We start from the raw sequence: 19,172 nt of genomic DNA on the forward strand, positions 1-19,172 counted from the left end.
TGGCAGAAAGCCAGGCTGGGCCATTGTATTGTTCGAGAAGAATTGGGTTTTCTAAGCAAAGGGCTCCAGCACGTTTTTTGAGAAATTTTACAATTTACTTTCCACCCCCCCCCCTACAGCTGCCATCTGTTTCTGAAAGCAATAATATGTAAGTAGCTGGCATGTCAGTTGATTAGAAACTGCTGCCAATTTAGATAGGATTGATGGATTGCTGATGCGTGGTGCTGTTCCAAAGTGCACCTCTCAGCCATTGCAAATTACAAGGGATGTCTCATTTTAGAGCATAAATTCCTTTAACCACCTACACACTCATTTGCACACAGACTTTTCTGTTAGTACAGAGACCATAAATGCAAGGTACCGTGTGCTGCTTTCTTTGCTTCGAGTAAGGCTGTCCAGAATGTATTTGACTTTTGATTTTATTCTTTTGTTCAAGAAATGAAAAAAAGAAAAAAAAAGCCATTAGCTTATTCCCAGTTAGATTAACCTTTCAGCTAATTCTTAAAAGAAGGGGGGGAGCAGGCAGTAAAGATTTAATTTCCTATTTTGATGTCTCCTTTCATGTAACTTCAGAAGAAAAAAAATGTGTGGCCCATCTTGAGCAGAATGTTCTTTTTTCTGAAAGATAGCTTTCCTCCCTCCTGAGCTCACATTCCAAGAGACTGACCCCCCTCGGGCTTCTGAAGTTGCTCTGAAACCTTTCTGAGCAGGGCACCCTATGGGCTGGGGAAGAGAGGAAGGAATAAAATGAGGGGGGGAAAAAGAGATGTTGCTATGGATTTTCCATTTTATCATCTGGCCTCCTCTGTCTCAAATGTTTTTATAGTTTGGGTTTTTTAAAAGGGCCGGGGTGAACGAAGATAGCCTTCTTCAGTTTCTCCAGAGAGCTCTTTCCCCTTAACAAGATCATTAGCACCAGCTCACAGGAATATAAACCATGGTGCTATAAAGCCACAGATCAAGGAATGATGCACATGGCTCCATTTCACTTAATCTTTCAAAAGCATTTCCCAAGGGATGGAGACAGAAGTGGGTGGATGTGTCTAGACCAGAAGCTGCCCATTACGCTTCAAGTTCTTGGAGGACTAGAACCATGAGTTTTCTCAACTTTGTATCATCTCTACAATAGACAATTAGTGTGTGTTTATTACTGTTGTTCTACGCCATTTAAACCACAGAAAGTGATGGGCTTTTCAGAAGGGTTTATTACATGTGTCGAGTTGATTCAAAACCATTTAAATGCCTTCTATGTGCCAGCTCTCCTGTAAGGCACTGAGATACAAAGAAAAAATGAAACAATTCATATCTTCAGAATGCTTATAAAAAAACAGGTACATAAATACTTTTATGAAAAATTAAAATGTGGTAAGTGCATAAAAGGGAAAGATCAACATAATGAGATATCATTTTCAACTAGAGGGAATGGAGAAGATTTTACCAATAATAACAACAGTGGATCTCTAGCAGAGGCTTGGGAAAAGGAAAGGCTTTCAAAAGGGGAAAGGAATGATAAGATATGTTATCAACCTTTTGACAACTTGATAGACTCAAGTTGTAGAGACATCTTCACAGATGGCCATTGTATAGATTTGTTTTGCTTGTTTATTACAACATTTGGAGGGGAAATCAAAGGATTGGGATTAGCAATAATGGTGTAAAAACAGATCCATTGAAACCTTTTTTTAGATGTGCAGAAGAGAACAGAAGGAAGCACAGACAACCATAATAGTTTTGAAAGTACCATGTTGAATTTAAATACTCTTTTAAAAAGCAAGCTGAACATAACAGAGATTCACAGTTTCATGTGTAATCCTCTTTTATGTTCTACTTTGTATCTGGAAATACTCCTGCTTGGGAAGGGGGTGTTAAACTCAGAATAAAAAAATTAATTTAAAAAATTCCAAAAGAAGGTATACGGTATGGAGGCGTGAACATGATCATGAACAAAGGCACAAATATGGGAGAGGGAATTGGGAATAGTAAGGAAACATGAAGTAGGGAGAGCAAGTAACTCAACATGTGGAAGGGAGCAATGTTCACTAAAACAGGACAAGCTGACCCAGTTCTATTAAGTTAGCCCTGTGCTAGATACTAGGGATCAGCAACCAGCTGGTACAATAGACACAGTACCCACTCCAGAGGCAGGAAGATTCATCCCTCTGAATTCAAATCCGGATTCAGATACTTACTAGCTGTGTGATCCTGAGCAAGTTTGCCTTGCTCAATTGTTGTCTCAGTTTCCTCGTTTGTAAAATGAGCCAGAGAAGGAAATGACAAAGTACAATATCTCTGCCAAGAAAACCCCAAATAGGGTCACTAGCTTCCTACACCTTTTTAGCATATCCCCTTAGCTTTAATGTATATGCAGTATTCTCTCCAAATTGAAAACAAGATAGAAAGTGAATGGGATGATCTCATGATAATTCTGTAAAATGGGCTGCCACAGACTATTTTACAGAATAGCTACAAAAAACAAACTGGGAGAAAAGGGAAGGAAATCATGGATTTGGCTCAGAATCACTGGTGCTTTAAAGCACCAAAAAGCCCTTCTCTGGGCATCTTTGCAAGAAGTCAAGCTGAGGAAGTGATTTGTCTCATCTCTTGTTTGTATCAGGCGACCCGAACAGTTGCGCTTGAGCTGCGGCTGCCTCTGCTGCATTTGAGGATTTTTTTTTTCATGAGTAATTTATCTTTAAATTCTGATGGCTCTTTGACTTGTGTGGGAGATAGAGGGGTTAGGTCAAGTTAACTAGGTCACGTTTTCTCTGCAATTTTATAAAAGCCTTCGGAGAGACAGAATCTGAGAAGTTGCAAAGATTGCACCTACCAGATGGTGCTGCCGGCTGATGAGTCCTAGCAGCTGCTGTTAGGCCTCTGCATCCTCAAAGTAAAAGTGAATACGCAGACTGTGTCAGTGGCCAGGGAAGACATATGGCGGTACCTGCAGGAGCTACTGGCACAATGGTGAGCTGTACAAAACTGGTGGCCCGAGGGGAGCCCTTTGATGCAGGAGAGGAGGTAGAAAGCAGAGGCTCAGTGTGGCTGGCATAGGATCGGAAGCTGAGGGGATGCCAGAACTGGTTTAGTCCAATCCCCTCATTTTTCCAATGAGGAAGCCAGCACCCTCAGAAAATTTAAATAATTTACCCACTGCCATACAAGTAATAAGTGGCAGAGTCAAGTTGCTTAATTTAATCCTCAACTATTAGCTCGTTGGAAAGATAAAGTAAAGAAACGTGAAGAAATAATTTGTTTAGCAAGTTATCTGAGTCTTTCTTCATGAGGACCAGTTAGGTTCCATTTCATTTTACAGAGCTATAACTAGGACAGGGCCATTGGGATTTAGTCCCAGAATAGCTGCATTGAGAGGAGGGTAGTATTTCTCCTCTTTGAAATACACAGGGGACCACCATGGGAAAAAGACTCTGTGTTAGCCCCCCTAAGATGAGAAGCAATGGCCCAATGCTGTCTTTCCCCAGCAATGAACCAACACAATGCCACAGAATTGGGGCAAACTTCTTGCCCATCTCCTGGGACGCCGAAGATCACAATGGCTCCATGTCCTAACTTTGACCTCTGTCTACCCTCCCCTCTCGTGAATTTGCTCCGAGTGCTGGATTTCTTAGTCAAGTCTCTACTAATTTATTCTGTAGCATGCAAGGTAGCAGCACAAACTCCTGATCACCAAAAGGATTTTCTGGTCTAATTTGGAGTTGGAAAGGGACTTTAAAGACAAACTACTTCAGTGTCCTAATTTTATTGTCATGGAAGAGTCCTTGACAAGGGACTTGATCTTCCCAAAACTCACAGAGCTAACAAGTATTAGCCAGGAGTCGAACAAAACAGATCTGATTTGAAATCCAGGGTTTTAGTCACTCTATCATGTTCCTCTCAATTCTAGTGTTTTCTCTCTTTTAATGATTTCCTATTTATCCCATATGTAGCTTGTTTATATATATTTGCTTATATGTTGTCCCCCTCCCATTAAGGTAACCTCATTGAGAGAAGGAACCATCTTTTGCCCCTTTTTGTGTCCCCAGCACTTAGCCCAAGGCCTAGCACATAGAAGATGCTGACTAAATGTTATTGGTAGATTGCCTGCTGCATGTCACTTGGAAGTTGACTTAATGCTGGTCCTCAGCTTTATTCTGTCTCCTCATTTCCCTTGACTTCTTCCAACACCTGGACCCCACTCATGTGGAAACCACAGAATGCCCATTCTTTTCTCTAGGTAGCTCCAATACTTTCCACATTTCACAAATACAAAAAACATACAACAACCAAGGAGATTTAAAAGTAGCTGGGGAAGATGCTGACTTGTTTGAGAAAATAAGCATCACAATGCTCGACTGGCAAGATGCAGGAGGCAACAGAGTTTGTGCAAAGGACATTGGCTTTGGAAGCAGGTTACTAGAAGTGGCACTTCCAGTCTGGGGAACCTTGGATACCATTTCCTCATCTGGAAAATGAGAGTACTAGTATTTACACTTCCTACCTCAGAGAGTTGTTGTGAGAAAAGTGTTTTGTAAACTTCGAAGCCGTATCAAAATGGGAATTATTGTTGCCTTTATATTCAACGTTGGCCAAATCCTCATTAGAGTACTTTACTTTGGGCTTCCCCAGGTGGGTTTCCCAGTTTCCTTCAGGACCCAGCAAAAATTTTACCTCCTACAGCAAGCCTTTCCCTATCCCTCTTAGTTCTGATGCTTTCCTTCTACTAAGTATCTCCACTTTCTCTTGCTATAGTTTAGTTTGTACATAGCTGTCTACATGTTATCTTATTAGATTGTGAGCTTCTTAAGAGTAGGGACTTTTACCTGTCTTAGGACAGTACCTAATGCACAGTATAGAGAGTGTTTCTTGACTGTCTGGAACATCCAGAAGAGCCATAACTGAATTTAACAAATACATATTCAGCATCTATGCTGTGTATTTCAGAGATGATTAAAGAGTCAGAAAGTCAGAGCAAGGCAGAAAGGTTAAAAAATATATTATTTCATTCAAAAAAGAGACTATGAAGTAAATGAAATATAAATCATGTATATTTCCTTTTTCTAATATTTAAAATAGAATCACAGGATTCAAATAAATATCAGTCACCAGATTTTAAAAAGAAAAGGGGGGAATCTTTATATCAAATCCCAGGAAAAACACAAATGCTCATTAGCTAAAAGGATGATACAATAGATAGAGCAATAGTCAAATTTGGAAGACCTGGCTTTGAGTTGGTGCTGACTCTACGACTCATTAAGCTGTGTCATTATGGCCAAGGCATTCAATTTCTTTGGGCCTCAGTTTCCTTATTTGTAAAAATGGAGATAATATTTCACACACATCCCTCAACTGCAGGTTTCCTGAAAGATCATAGCAAGCAAGAAAGGTTATTAGAGAGGATCTAATCCAACCCCTTCTTCATAAAGATAAGACTCAGAGAAGTTGTGACTTACCTAAAGTCACACAGGTAATAAGTAACAGAGTCTGGAGTTGAACACAGACTTTCTAAAATCAAGTGTAGCCAGGTGCTATAGTGGACCGAACTCCTGACCTGGAGTTCAAATCTAGCCTTAAACACTTACTAGCTGAGTAACTGTGAAGAAGTCACTTCTCCCTTGTTGACCCAGTTTCCTCATCCATAAAATGAGCTAGAAAAGGAAATGGCCAACCACTGCAGAACCTTTACCAAGAAAACTCCAAATGGAGTCATAAAGAGTCAGATGGGACTGAAATGATCAAACAACAACCTTTGACATCAAATCCCATGCTTTTTCTACCACATCACACTGCCTCTGTACCCAGGGATGTTTGCAAGGAAAATGTTTTGAAAACCTAGAGGTGCTATTTCAATGCAAGCAATTGTTTTCCTGCCTGAATGATTCCACTCTCCCTATATTTTTTAATATTTTATTTTATTTTATTTAATAATAAACTTTATATTGACACCACTCTCCCTATATTTTGTATCTTGCAGGATTCACGGGGCGCAGCACTGAGGGGACCCTCACTCCTTGCAAGGAAGATTGCTGTGTGACTGTGTTTGGTATGTTGCAAAAACTTTGGTTTCTCGTTGTTGATATATTTTAATGCTTGATGATCAGCACTTGGCAGTTAGTGAGAGAGAAGACAGCAGAAGATGAGGGTTAGAAGAAGGGGGTCTGTGTTCCTTGTGGAAAGAGAATTTCTTCCTGGTGGGCCCTTAGCTATAACAGAAGGAGATATCTGTCTGGTTTTTATGGTCCCAAAGCAGCATTCTTTATAAGAAATGTCACCATATCCACATAATATAAATAATAATAGTTAGCAATTTCATAATAGCACTTTAAGGTTTGCTAAGTTCTTTACAAATACTGTCTCATTGTTTTTATCCTCACAACAATCCTGTGAAATAGGTACTACTATTATTTCCAGATGAGGAAACTAAGGGACGTGTCTGAAGCAGGATTTGAACTCATAACTTCCTGATTCTCAAGTCCAATGCTCCAACCATCGCTCCATATAGCTTACTAAGTGGGGAAAAGAAATGGGGGAATAATTTAACTCTATTATATGTGGGTTATTATCAACTAATGTGGATGTAGCCTAAGGAAGAATGGATGTCAGGAATGGAGTTTACTCATTTTTTCCCTGATACTATTCTCAGTAACCAACCTGTTACTGCTCTTCAAGACAATTGTAAATTGAGGAGGAACATCGCAAATCAGCAAAATGATTCCACCCTCAATGATTGCTCCTATCCTTAAATCGAGGTAATCTTTCTCTTGGGGAGCAAATCAATTCCAAGGAATTTAATTATCACCTCTATGCAGGTGACTCCCAAACAGATCCTGATCCTGAGCTCATCCCTATACAATTTTAGTGGACATTTGTAAATGGATGTTCTATGGGCATTTGAAGCTCAATGTGTCAAATCAGAACTCACTATCTCCTGGCTCTTTGCTATTTCTTTCAAGAGAGCCACTGTGCTTCTAGTCAACCAGGTGTTCTAGTTCAGAGTCATCCTAGACTTTTCCATCTCCCTCTACTCATAGACAGTCAGCTACTAAGGAATATCAATTTGGCTTCTACAACATCTCATGCATCTATCCCTTTCTCCCTACTTACATGACATGAGCTTAATTCAAGTCCATTTTCTACATTTTTATTTACTATTGTGTACATATTGTGTTCTCTGCCCTTCCCAAAAAATGAATGAATCCTCAAGATTGCTTGGAGACAGAGTAATAGAAAGGACTTTATCCTTGGATTAAGAATTCATAACTCTGCTTCTTAACTATGTGACCTACCAGCAGTAAAAAGAGTGGGGTTTCAGGAGTCAAAAGTTCCTGGTTCTGGCACAGATGCTCTGTGACCATGGGAAGGTCTCTGCCTGTCTCAGTTTTCCTTTTCCGTCTTTTTGAATATGCTTTAACTACTCATCCAAGCAGGTTTTCTCAGTTTTCCTATTTGTACACAATTGTTTGCAATTGTCTTCTCCATGAGACCACAAGTTCATTGAAAGCAAGGACTGTCTCGGTCTTTCTTTGTACCTCAATCTTTATTACAGTGCCTGGAAAATAGTAGGCATTTAATACCTGCTGCCTTGGGAAAAAAAAATCATGTGATCTTGAGCAAATCACTCCTCGGAGCCTCAGTTTCTCACTTGTGAAATGGAGATAATAATGTCTGCATTTCTTACTTTAGGTAAAAGAGATGGAGAAAATCAAATGTTACTGTATATCTGGTGCTATATGAATGCCAGCCATTATTATTCTGACCTGCTATGTTCTCTAAAAGAGATTCCAGAGACCATTATCCCCATCCCCATTTCCTTGGTCATTAATAAAGAATGAACAAGGTAGTTAGGAGAAAGTGCTTTGTGAATCTTAAAGTGACAAGTGATGCATCAAGGACAGCTATCATTATCATCATTCTACATTCCCCCATCAACTGTCAATCTTTAATATTTTCTGAAGGAATCTTCTTATTAACATTCTCCTGGTCTTTCTCCCAAGCTCATCTCTATGTATGTAGAATAATGCTGATTTCTATACCTACTAGCTTTGGATCATTTAGAAAACAGACTTAGTCTGTATGCTCATGGAGCAGACCTTCTAAAATGCACAAAAATGGTAGTATGTTGTCCTCTTGCTGAGCCATAAATCCATTTCTGATTTGAATATTTTTATACTCATTTACAATGAGGAAACTGAGGCAGATGAAGACTTGGCTAGGGTCACACAGATGGTATATGTCAAAGATAAAATTTGAACTTAGATCCTTCTGGATTCAAGTCTGGTTCTAATCCAGACTACTAGTAATAGTAGTGATAATAGCTAGTATTTGATGTATGTCTTATTTTATCCTCACAATAATCCTGGGAAGTTGATACTATTTTTATACTCATTTACAATGAGGAAACTGAGGCAGATGATGACTTGTCTAGGGTCACACAGATGGTATATGTCAGAGATAAAATTTGAAGTTAGATCCTTCTGGCTTCAAGTCTGGTTCTAACCACCACACCAAACTACCTATTATAAGGTACATAGAAACAGCATGATCTAATTAAAGAGCACTGAATTTTCAGCCAAAACGCTCACACTAGCTCTGTTGCTTACAATATGGCAGGCAGGTAACAGCCATTTATTAAGTTCTTACTATATCCCAGTCAAGGTCTAAGCTTTGGAGATACAAATGAAAGTAAGTAGAAAGTCCCAGCCCTCAAGAATCTGACATTATAATGGAGGAGGTCAATGCACAAAAGGAGTTTGAATGGGTAAAGGAAGGGAAAAAGGTACCCACAAGGGAGTTTGAAAATGAAATCTGGAAGAATCAAAAGCACTATCAGGTCACTTAAATTCCATGGTTTTTTTATCAATTAAGGGAGTCATTGAAACTGATTCATTCTAAATCCTTTTTAGATAAGTTACTAAATAGGCACCTAGGCTCAAAGGCTAGAAGAGGTCTTAAATATCATCCAGATCTATTCTCCCGTTGTATAGACATAGAAACCTTGGTCCAAGAACTTAAGTGAATTTATCTAAAGTCAGACAGAGGGACAGACCTAATACTAGAATCTATGTCATCTGTCTCTAAATCTGCTGCTACATTGAATTGTTTTTTTCTCTTAAAGCATTTTCTTTTCACAAGTCATGGAAGAACCAGAGTTGTAGTGAGTCCTAAGACCCTAGGTATTGGGCAAGCCATTTTCCTGTTTTTGTCTCCTTTGCAGGGATCTCAGTTGTACAAAGAGGTGGTGAATATGTATACAGACTCCTCCTATTTGTAGAATAAATTCCTGTTTTCCTATGTATTGCTTGAGGAGAAGGACAAGGTAACATCCCTGTCTTAGATATCACCTTTCTAGGCGATGAGTTGCCCATTGCTACAATGGCAATCTCCATTGAAGGAAGACGAACTGGAATCACCTTTCAAAGAGCAAACTGAGCCTTTCTGCTTCTTCTATCTTGAGACTTCCTTGTAATTGTTCTGAACCTTACCAAACTATTACTGTTGAAAAGATTTGGAGTGGGTGGTACTGCAGCTCAACTTCTTGAACATTTCTGCAGGATCAGAAGAGAAGATTTAGGATTGGGATAAATTATTAGCATAATTTAACTTCCTGCCATTCCCCAGAGGAGGCATGGTAGTGACAAGGAGGGGAAATGTAAGGAAAATTGAGGACAGCAGCAGATAATGATGGATTCAAAGGCTGTGAAGTTTCCTAAAGAAGCTGATTTCTCTCCTAATAAGGAATAATAGAAATACAGAGGTGCCAGAGATGCAAGTAGGGATCAGTAATGCAAAGAAATGGATAAATTGTCAACTAGGAGCTGAGAAAAAGGAAAGCAGGTGGAAATGGAATAGAAATGGAAAGTGCAGATCTTAATAGGATGCATCCTAATTTCCTTAGTATGCAGGGCATAGCTCTAGAACCCAATTGACTTTTCATATTCTATGGTGATTATGATGACCCGTGATAGAGCCTCTCCTCTAGGGATGAAACTAACAGGAGCCCTGATAATGGCACCCTCCCATGGTTAGTGGTCCAGCATTAGCTTCTATCAGCACATCTGTGCAGCTTGCAGAATGACTACTCAAGATAACTATATTATACAATACTCAGTCAGGTCCAACATTATCATCCATTCAGTCAATAAACATTTATTAAGTGCTACCATTTGCTTGTGGCCTCAGTTTACTCATTTGTTTAAAAAAAAAAAAAAGAGGCAGCTGAACCATAACATCCTTAAGGATGATGATACATCCACAAGGGTGATAATATCATCCACATTATTCTATTTCTTTTGTCAAGGAATCAGCGAAGTCCCATGCTAGTGACTCAGCAGATGTACATTGGAAACAGTGGGTTTCTTTTTTAAAAGTCTTTGCTTAAAAAAAAAAAAAAAGTCTGGAATAATAGGTTGTTTTGCTCTGTTGACCCTGAGAATTCTGACTTTAGGCCTAGTGATAAAACCTGCATCCAGTCCCTAATCACCACCAAGGTAAAAGGATTGTTCTAAAGGGAGTCCATTTGAATATAGTCCTTCTGGCCTAGAGCAGTGAGAAATAAGACTCATTCTTCTGATGAGTTTTGGGTTAAAAAACAATTCCGCTGTCCCTGGTACTGATCCAGATTAACATACCAGGAGAAAAAACCTTGGAATGAAAACCAGGACAGCTGCCTTCTCTCTCTAGCCCCCATACTGATGGTCAAGAAACAGGACTTTGGAAGGTCCTGTTTGGAAGTAAATGTGTGTACTTTCCCCACTGGACTAGTGCTGGAAATGATGTTAAAACTTCCCAAACTGTCTAGACCAGGAATTTTAATTTGGAATCCACAAAATAAATTTCCAGGCATCTGTGAACTTGGAAAGAAAAAATAATTTATATATTTATTTCAATATAAATTGATTTCCTTTATCATACTATGTATTTTATTTTGTGCATTCAGTAACATAATTCTAATAAAGGATCCACTGGTTTCCTTTAGCTAAAATATCTATGATACAAAAAAGGTTAATAATCCCCTAGTCTATACAGTGGGAGAAATGATAATAATAACTTCCCTTTTATATATCGCTTGAAAATTTAAAAAGCACTTTGTATGTATAACACATATTGTGATCCTCACAATAACTCTGTGAGAAAGCTGTTTTTAATATATCTGTTTTACAAATGGGGAAACCAAAGATCCAAAAACTTAAGTGACTTATGCAAAGTTAAGCTCCCAGAATGCATGTCTTCCTGACATATATTCTTTCAGAAAACAACTTGAGTCTTCCCAATCACACAATTATAAATTAGTGCAGGCATCCAAAAGGACTGTTGTCTTAGACATAGGGAGCAGCTAAGTGAATAGCTGCTCTATGGCTTCAGGAACTACTGGAGTAAAAGATGGACATTTATTGAAGCAAGAAGATCTCTTCTCAGATTGGTAGTGGGGTATCAAAGCAGCAGTGTGGGCATGTGTTTGAAGTGTCATCCAGTAGTTTTAATCCCAGCAAAGTACTGTGTGGGAGTCATGAAGATGTCAGCCATGTGCAAGAGCAGCCTTGAAAATAATTGTCAAAATTCAAAATTAATACTGACTCTACCCACATTTCCTAATGCCATCCCTTCACCTTCTGCCCATCCATTTACATAACTCCAGCACACCCTGCCCAAAGTCCATATTGCTCAACTACCAGAATGCCGGCTCCTGCTCACAACAAATTATTAAAGTTTCCCCCACACGCAGTGTCAACGCCGGGATCATGGACAACAGTGGATCTTTGATGGCAGATCAGACCTGAGTCTAGAGGATACAGTTCTGAAAATAAAAATAGGTCCTGGAAGAGAATAGTAAAGGTAGAGTTTTGAGGCGAGAGACCAAGGGAGCATCCAGAGTTAGAATGAATTCGGTTTCCCCAAAGGTCAGAGTGAGGCTTTGGATCAGAAGCCAAGTGATTTGCCCATATTCACAAGCAGTATCAGAGCCAGTTCTGTATCCACATCTCCCAGCTCTAATCCCATCATTCTCCCCATGATGTCATGTTGTTGGATATGACAACATTGTCAACAATGTCAATAACACAAGACAAAGAATAGATTGAAGGACAAAATTGAGCTGAAAACTAATGCAAGTAGTTTGTAGAGTCATATACAAATATTGATGGTGAAAATAAGCAACCAGTCAAATTAGTAAGACAGCTAGGACCTGGAAGGGCACAAACACTGGAGAACATTCAGAATAAGTAAGAAATCAAAAAGTTTGGGGCATTTAGGTGGCAGAGTGCACCAGCCCTGGATATGGGAGGACCTGAGTTCAAATGCAGCCTCGGTTCGTCATTACTGGCTGTCACTAGAGTGAACAGAAAAAATCAGAAAGTTCAAGAAAATAGACAGGAACAGGGAAATCCCAAGAAACTGAAGGGAAAAGGCAAGCCAAAAAGGGAAAGGATACCAGCACTAAGAAAGAATTTAATGCCTAAAAAAATCTCTCCCCGTCTTTTGGCTAATTTCTTCTTGGACAAAAATAATCCCAGTGCAGTTAGCCTGTGATCAGATTACTGAAAACATTTAGGTTAAGGCCAAAAGTGTGCATAAGGGAGAAAGCAATCATTTCTGGCAGGCAAAGTCTGATATATATACAGCCATCCTTGAAAATTGTGTTCAAATCAATAGAGGGGAAAACCAGCCATGGCCACATGGCTAGACACTGGCAAAGAAGAAACTAAAATGAAAGATGAGGCTACAGTAAAGAAAGGAAAAGGCAGACACCAAGAGAGCCATCTTGCTCATTCATATGAGTAAACCTCCACCTCACAGCTGTTCTGGGAGATTAGTAGCACAAATAATATTATCCCCCATTTTGAAGATAAGAAAACTAAGGCTCAGAAATCAAAGGACCTGTCCACAGTCAGAGACAGTATTAGTACCCTATATCTTCCAGCTTTAATTCCATCACTTTTCCATGACCTTAGGCTGCTTGATGGAAATGTAAACTAAAAAACAAGTGGAGTTGAAAACTAATACAAGTATTTTTTTCCACTGGGAGACTGTGATAAAATAATGTTGCCTGTTATAGTAGAGAAGAAGTATAAAATGAGTATTGCAAAGGTTCAGATTATATTATTGGTCAAACATGTCTTCTGAGACTTCAAGAGAAGTGTTTTATAAGGAAGTCCAATGGAATCAGTCACTTTGACAGTTCTCTGATCCTAGAAGCTTCAAATCCACAACCCATGAGAGTGTCTAAGTTGACCTGTATAACAAGAAAAACAGAAGGAAAAGGACAGATCCTTAGGCTTTTAAGAATCCAAAGAAGTGAGTCAACCAAATGGCTCTCTCACATTGGGGATGGCTGAGATCTGCTACAAGGGCAGGAGAAATCTCAAAACCAGACCAGCTTAAGTACCTCTTTTGCAAGTACTTCTTACTATCAGATTCTTTAAAGCCAACAAATTTGGGGAGAAATCTCTCAATGAGCCTTCACTACAAACAGCCTTTATTTTTCTTTTAATATTTCTATTTATTATTAGCATTCTTTCTTTTTAAATTTTGAGTTCTGGATTCTCTCCTTCCCTCCTATCCCTCATCTACTGAGAAAGCAAGTAATATAATATCAATTATACATGTGAAAGCATGAAAAGTATATTTCCATGTTAACCATTTTGCAAAAAAAATAAGAAAAATTAAATAATACTTCAATTCTCTCTCTGGAGAAGGATGGCATGAGTCCATTGGAATTGTCTTGGATCATTGTATTGATCAGAGTAGCCAAATCTTTTATAGTTGATCCTCATTACAATATTGCTGTTATTGTACACAGTGATCTCCCAGTTCTTCTCACTTCACTTTGCATCAATTCATATAGCTCTTGCCATGTTTTTCTGAAATCATCCTCCTTGTCATTTCTTATAGCATAGGCAACCTTTAACAGGAGATGAAATATCTTTCAACTTAAAAAAAAATAAAATAAAATCAAGCCTAAACTCCCAAAAAGGAAGTCTTAGATTTCTCTGGAGAGAATCCCTTCAATACTAGAGCCAATTATTTTGCTTCACAGCTTATTCTGTAGAAAAAGAGGCAGAAGAAAGCTACTGGGACAGCTGTGGGACTGAGAAAAAGGATTTGTGCATTGTGATCCAGAAAAGCAGGAGCTGGAGCATGTAGGGGAAAAGAAAGGTGTCTAATGAGTGTCCTCTAGTGTCTGACGTTTGGAGGATGAGGAGGAAGGAAGAGGTTGGCAGCCTTGAACCTCTTAGTCAGTGCTCACTTTGATTTTTGTCTCTCTGCCTTTGAAATTTGCAAACTGCTGAAAAAAGCCTGGAAATTGCTTCCCAGTACTTTTCCTCCAGATTAGTCCTGCTTCTAAGCCACAGGCCTGATCAAGAGCAGAGAGAGTCTAAAAAATTTCAAAACCTGAATTTGAATTTGACTGTTAAATACACTTACTTACTAGGTAGTTAATAAAAGTCTCTCTGCTTTTAGCTCAATGAAATTTTTAAAGGTCATGAGTTTTTTTTAGCTCACTGTCTAAAAATGTACTCAAGTGTTTTATCTCTCTGTGTTGGAGGCTTTAGGGGGGGTTTTTGGTCTTGTTTTTGTTTTAATTAACTGGTTTTAATGAGATTTAAACCTTTCAGTATACTTGGGCAGATGGGACCTGCCAAAGCTTACATGAAAATGGGCTAGTTCCTATATGAGAATCTTGAGACTTTTACCATAAATATGTGTGTGTGTGTCAAAAAGGACATAATTATCATAAACACAGTAGAACTTTTACAAAGGACATTAACTTCAGAAAGATATAATTGCAGATCTAGAAAATTATTCCCCCAAACTGTGGGACACATAATCCCCTGCCTCCAGGCCACCTACATTTTTTTTTTTTTTTTTTTTTTTTTTTTTTTTTTTTGCTGAGGCAATTGGGGTTAAGTGATTTACCCAGGATAACATAACTAGGAAGTTTTAAGTGTCTGACTTCAGTTACCCAGATGCCCTCCCCAACTACAATCTTGAAAACAAACCCTTTTGCAGCATTCTTGTGTGGAAAGGATTAGAGGATGTTCCTTGTAGGATTCTGTCCGTTCTATTTTCCAAAAGCATTGACTTTTGGAGTCCCACTTTGCTTTGGCAGTGAAGCAGGGAACTAGCTGTTTAGTCTGTGCTGTCATCCGTCATTGGCTATGTCAGTCACTGGCAGGAACCTAGAGGAGGCCCCCGAATCTGGGCTGCGGCAGGGCCCTGGTGGGTCAGGCCGATCGAGCCCTTCTTCAGTTTTTAGAAATGTAGCTCCTGCTGCAATCCAAAGCAGAAATGTCCACAGATATTTTCCATGCCAACCACCACTGCCTCTGATTCCTCCGTGAGCAGGGATGCCGGTGATCTATTCTCCTTTTACCAAAAAAAAAAAAAAAAGAAGAAAGAAACTGAGACCCAGAGAGAAGTGATTTGTCTCAGGCTACCCAGGAGCTGAAGCAGGCCTTGTCCCTTTCTGACCCATCCAAGCTCTTCCTCTTCACCACCCCACTTTTGTGTGACTTGTCTCTTCGTTGATGACCACGCTCCCTCACATCCTCCCCACAGTAACGATATTGTACTTTTTCTACATTTCAGGCTCAGCACATATAGTCAGATGTTAATAAATACTTGATTTTCATATGTCATGTATGGCCAGTCAGCCCAGTGACAGGACTCCAGGTCCCAGAGTAAGCCCAAAGGTAGGGCTCTTAACCAGGCTTCCTGGTTCCATCAGATCCCAAAAGATTTAGGTCGCTCCTTTCCCTTCATCCATTACTCAGAGGGCTTGGATGGGACTTGGGGCCTAGACCAAACTGGGCCCAAACCCGTTTTCTGAGGATACCTCTCAGATGACAGAAGTGACCCAAACTCTGGAAACTCAGCCAAGGTGACAAAAAGGCCGGCGTGTGCCGAGTTAGTGCTTTTGTTCAGCCATGCTCTTATGGTAATCCAGGTGAATTCCAGAATGTCTAGGGACTTCCTGAGAGTCCAGTTCTGGCCAGTAGAATGCCTAAGGGCTCTTCTGTGTAGTCTCCTCCCAATTGTCAAGGCTTAAACAGTTCACAAAATGTTCTACTATTGAAATCCAATACAGATTGGCCAAGATAAGACTTAAAAAATACACACACCTTCCTTGGCAGGCAATATCCCAGGTACCAGTGATGACCCCCCCTAAAAAAAATGGAATCTCTCTTGTAGACATGACCTAAGATCCTACAGCACTCCAACTTGTTCTAGGGTGGGAATGAAAGAAAGAAAGAACAGCAGGAAGCTTACTGTTCCATCTGACTCACCTTTGCCTTTTTCCTTTGAGCTTCAAAATCCAATTCAAGGAAGCAATTTATGGACCAGTCTGAGTCACGTAAATGATTAGAACGGAAACTAATGTTTATGCCTAATAAACTCAGGATCCATGTTCATGGAATGTTCTGATATTTAATTATGTTTCATTAAAATATGAATCAAGGCTATCTGTGCATAGTTCATTTCTGGGAAATCATCATTATTCCATTATGCATTGATTGTTCTCCCTGAATGATTGCGAGGGCATTGGGTAACTGCTACCTAATTCTCGAAATCTTAATCTTCTGGTTCTGTCTTTCTGGATCCATTAAAAAGGTTAATTCCTTTTGGATTTAAGTCCCTACTATCAGCTAGAGTTTGCCAGGTTAGATTGATCTTTAAAATCTGTCTCCTAGTCTCAAAGGAACTAGAACTTTAGGGCAGAAGAGATTTTAAACGTTATCTACTCCAATCCTTTGCTTCCAGTATAGAATAATTTTTGCAATATCTTTGTAATGTAGTCTTACATCTACTATTTTGAAATTTTTTTAATTAATAAGTATTGATTTTTCTCTCCTTCACACCTTCGTCCCCCCTGCATTGGCCAACATAAAATTATATATCTCATTCTCCTCTTTCTATTTGAATGCTGCAGTGATGGGAAGTCACTGCTCTCTGATACAAACCTTTTCAAATATTTCTAATTTCTCAAAAAAATGTGTATATTGAGTCAAACTCTACCTCCCTGTAATTCTGCCCATCAGCCTGAATTCTATTTCTTAGAGCCATACAACACAAATTCCATCCATTTTCTATAGCACAGTTCTTCAAATAGTTTGAGATAACAACAGAGTAGCCAAAAATTATTGCAGAGAATTTTTGTACTAGAAATATAAATAGTGAAATAATAATAGTTACAACAGCTAACACTTCTATAGCGCTTACCTAAGGGAGTCAATGGTATTATTATCCCTATTTTACAAATGATAAACTGAGGCAAACAAGTTAAGTGACTCGCCTGGGCCCATATAGTATATATCTGAAACCAAATTTAAACTCAGCTCTTCCTGACACTAAGTCCAGCACTCTCTCCACTGGGCCATTTCTCAGTATATGATATGCAGCACACCACAAAAAATACCACATATGACCAGAAAAGATTTTAAGGGGGAAAAAAGATCTCTGAGACAGATCTGGGCCTTCCCTTGATGAAAGACAGCCTGATATAGAGGAGAGGGGATCAGTCTCAGAATGAAGAAGATCCTGCCTCTTCCATATATAGCTTGTGATCTTGGGCAAATCTATGATCTTATGATCCTCTCAGGGCTCTCAGATGGCTCTCTGAGGTCAGAAACAAATGAGTTGCCAATCAGCTTTAGTAGAGATTCTTTGCCAAAGAGTTCTTTACATCTAGACTTAAAAAAACCTAGAGTTGAATAATATCCCCTTTGAAAATCAATATTGGTATAAAATCTAGAGCTACATCAAAGATAATAAATTTATATTGGCTCACTGATATGTGAATGGACAAATTAATATTTCAGTTGAGAATTTAATTAAATAAGAAAAATATTGAATTTGGTAATAAGAGATCTGGATTATGGCTACTGAAGAATTAGTTGGGCAGCTCTCTGGAGAATGGGTACATAATCCAAGCTGCCTTTTCTGTTGTTCTCATGCACACATAAGGAAGGCTGACCTACCCATTACAGCACATGTGACCCTGCTCTTGTTGGTGGAACCCAGCCTAGTTCCCAGAGCAGCCCCTCCAGTGATTGCCTCCTTTGGGGAGAGGGGCTAGGCAGGTTCTTGGAGGGAAAGTCCTCCCCAGCTTCTGCACTGCTGCTCGAGGACCATGGAGCCCAAGGTCATGGCTTGGCCACTCCACTACCCACATGATACCAAAGATAGATGCAGCCCAGGCAGAATTAAAGCAAAATATATACAATTCAAATGCCATTACAACTAACTCACTCCTTGGAACTGCTCAAGAAACTTGATTACACTCAAATTGTATTACCTTGAAATAAATGAATCAAAGCCTAGACCTGGAAACTCTGTTTCTATAGAGATTTAACTCATAATGTCTTTGTTGGAATTGATTTTTGACTTGTGTAGATCAGCGATGGCCAGACAACGTCTTAAACCACATCTGGCTCTTTTGTTTTTAAGTAAAATGATAATAGTGATGATGAGAATGAGGATGGTGATTGACAATGACTAGCATATATTGTGCCTTTTAAAATTTGCAAAGCACTTTACAAATATTATCTCATTTGCTCTTTGCAACAATCCTTTGAGATAAGTGGATTATTATCCCCATTTTATAGTTCATGAAACTGAGGCAGCAGAATTTACGTGACTTGCAAATCTTAGGCCATATCCAAACTCAGGTTCCTTCTGACTTCAAGTCCCTTATGCTATCCACAATGCCACCTAAGTGCTTGTAATAAATTGGGATCCACTTCCAGGTCTGCTTGCATATACATGTTTTTAAACATTTAACAAATACAGGGAAAGAGGATATATAGCCATTCTGAACAAGTGTTAAGAAGGCAATGTAAAGCAAAGAAAACTGAAATATATTAGAAGTCTGGTCAACATAACGACTAATTGCCTCAGTTTCCTCATTTGTAAAATGAGCTAGTGAAGGATACAACTAGCCACTCTAGTATTTCTGCTAAGAAAATCCTAAATGGATCATAAAGAACTGGACATAATTCAACAGCAACAACAACAACAATGTAAGGAATACTTGTTATTTCGCATGCTAGCCTCCTCTCTAAAGAAAATGAGGTCCAGAATGAGGCATTTCCTTTTTTATTATAGCTTTTTATTGACAAAACATATGCATGGGTAATTTTTCAACGTTGACCCTTGCAAAACCTTCTGTTCCAACTTTTCCG

General features: G+C 39.1%; 1 protein-coding gene across 1 annotated transcript in view; it reads left to right on the top strand.

Annotated features, from left to right (window-relative positions):
* Positions 1-19,172, top strand: part of SMPD3 (sphingomyelin phosphodiesterase 3) — a 259,785-nt gene that overhangs the window by 171,699 nt on the left and 68,914 nt on the right. Inside the window, exon 3 of the mRNA XM_051974942.1 lies at positions 5,969-6,037. The gene's annotated coding sequence lies outside the window, so the exon portion shown is untranslated. The remainder of the gene's footprint in view (positions 1-5,968; positions 6,038-19,172) is intronic.

This window comes from Antechinus flavipes, chromosome 2 (assembly GCF_016432865.1).
Source record: "Antechinus flavipes isolate AdamAnt ecotype Samford, QLD, Australia chromosome 2, AdamAnt_v2, whole genome shotgun sequence".
NCBI lineage: Eukaryota > Metazoa > Chordata > Mammalia > Dasyuromorphia > Dasyuridae > Antechinus > Antechinus flavipes.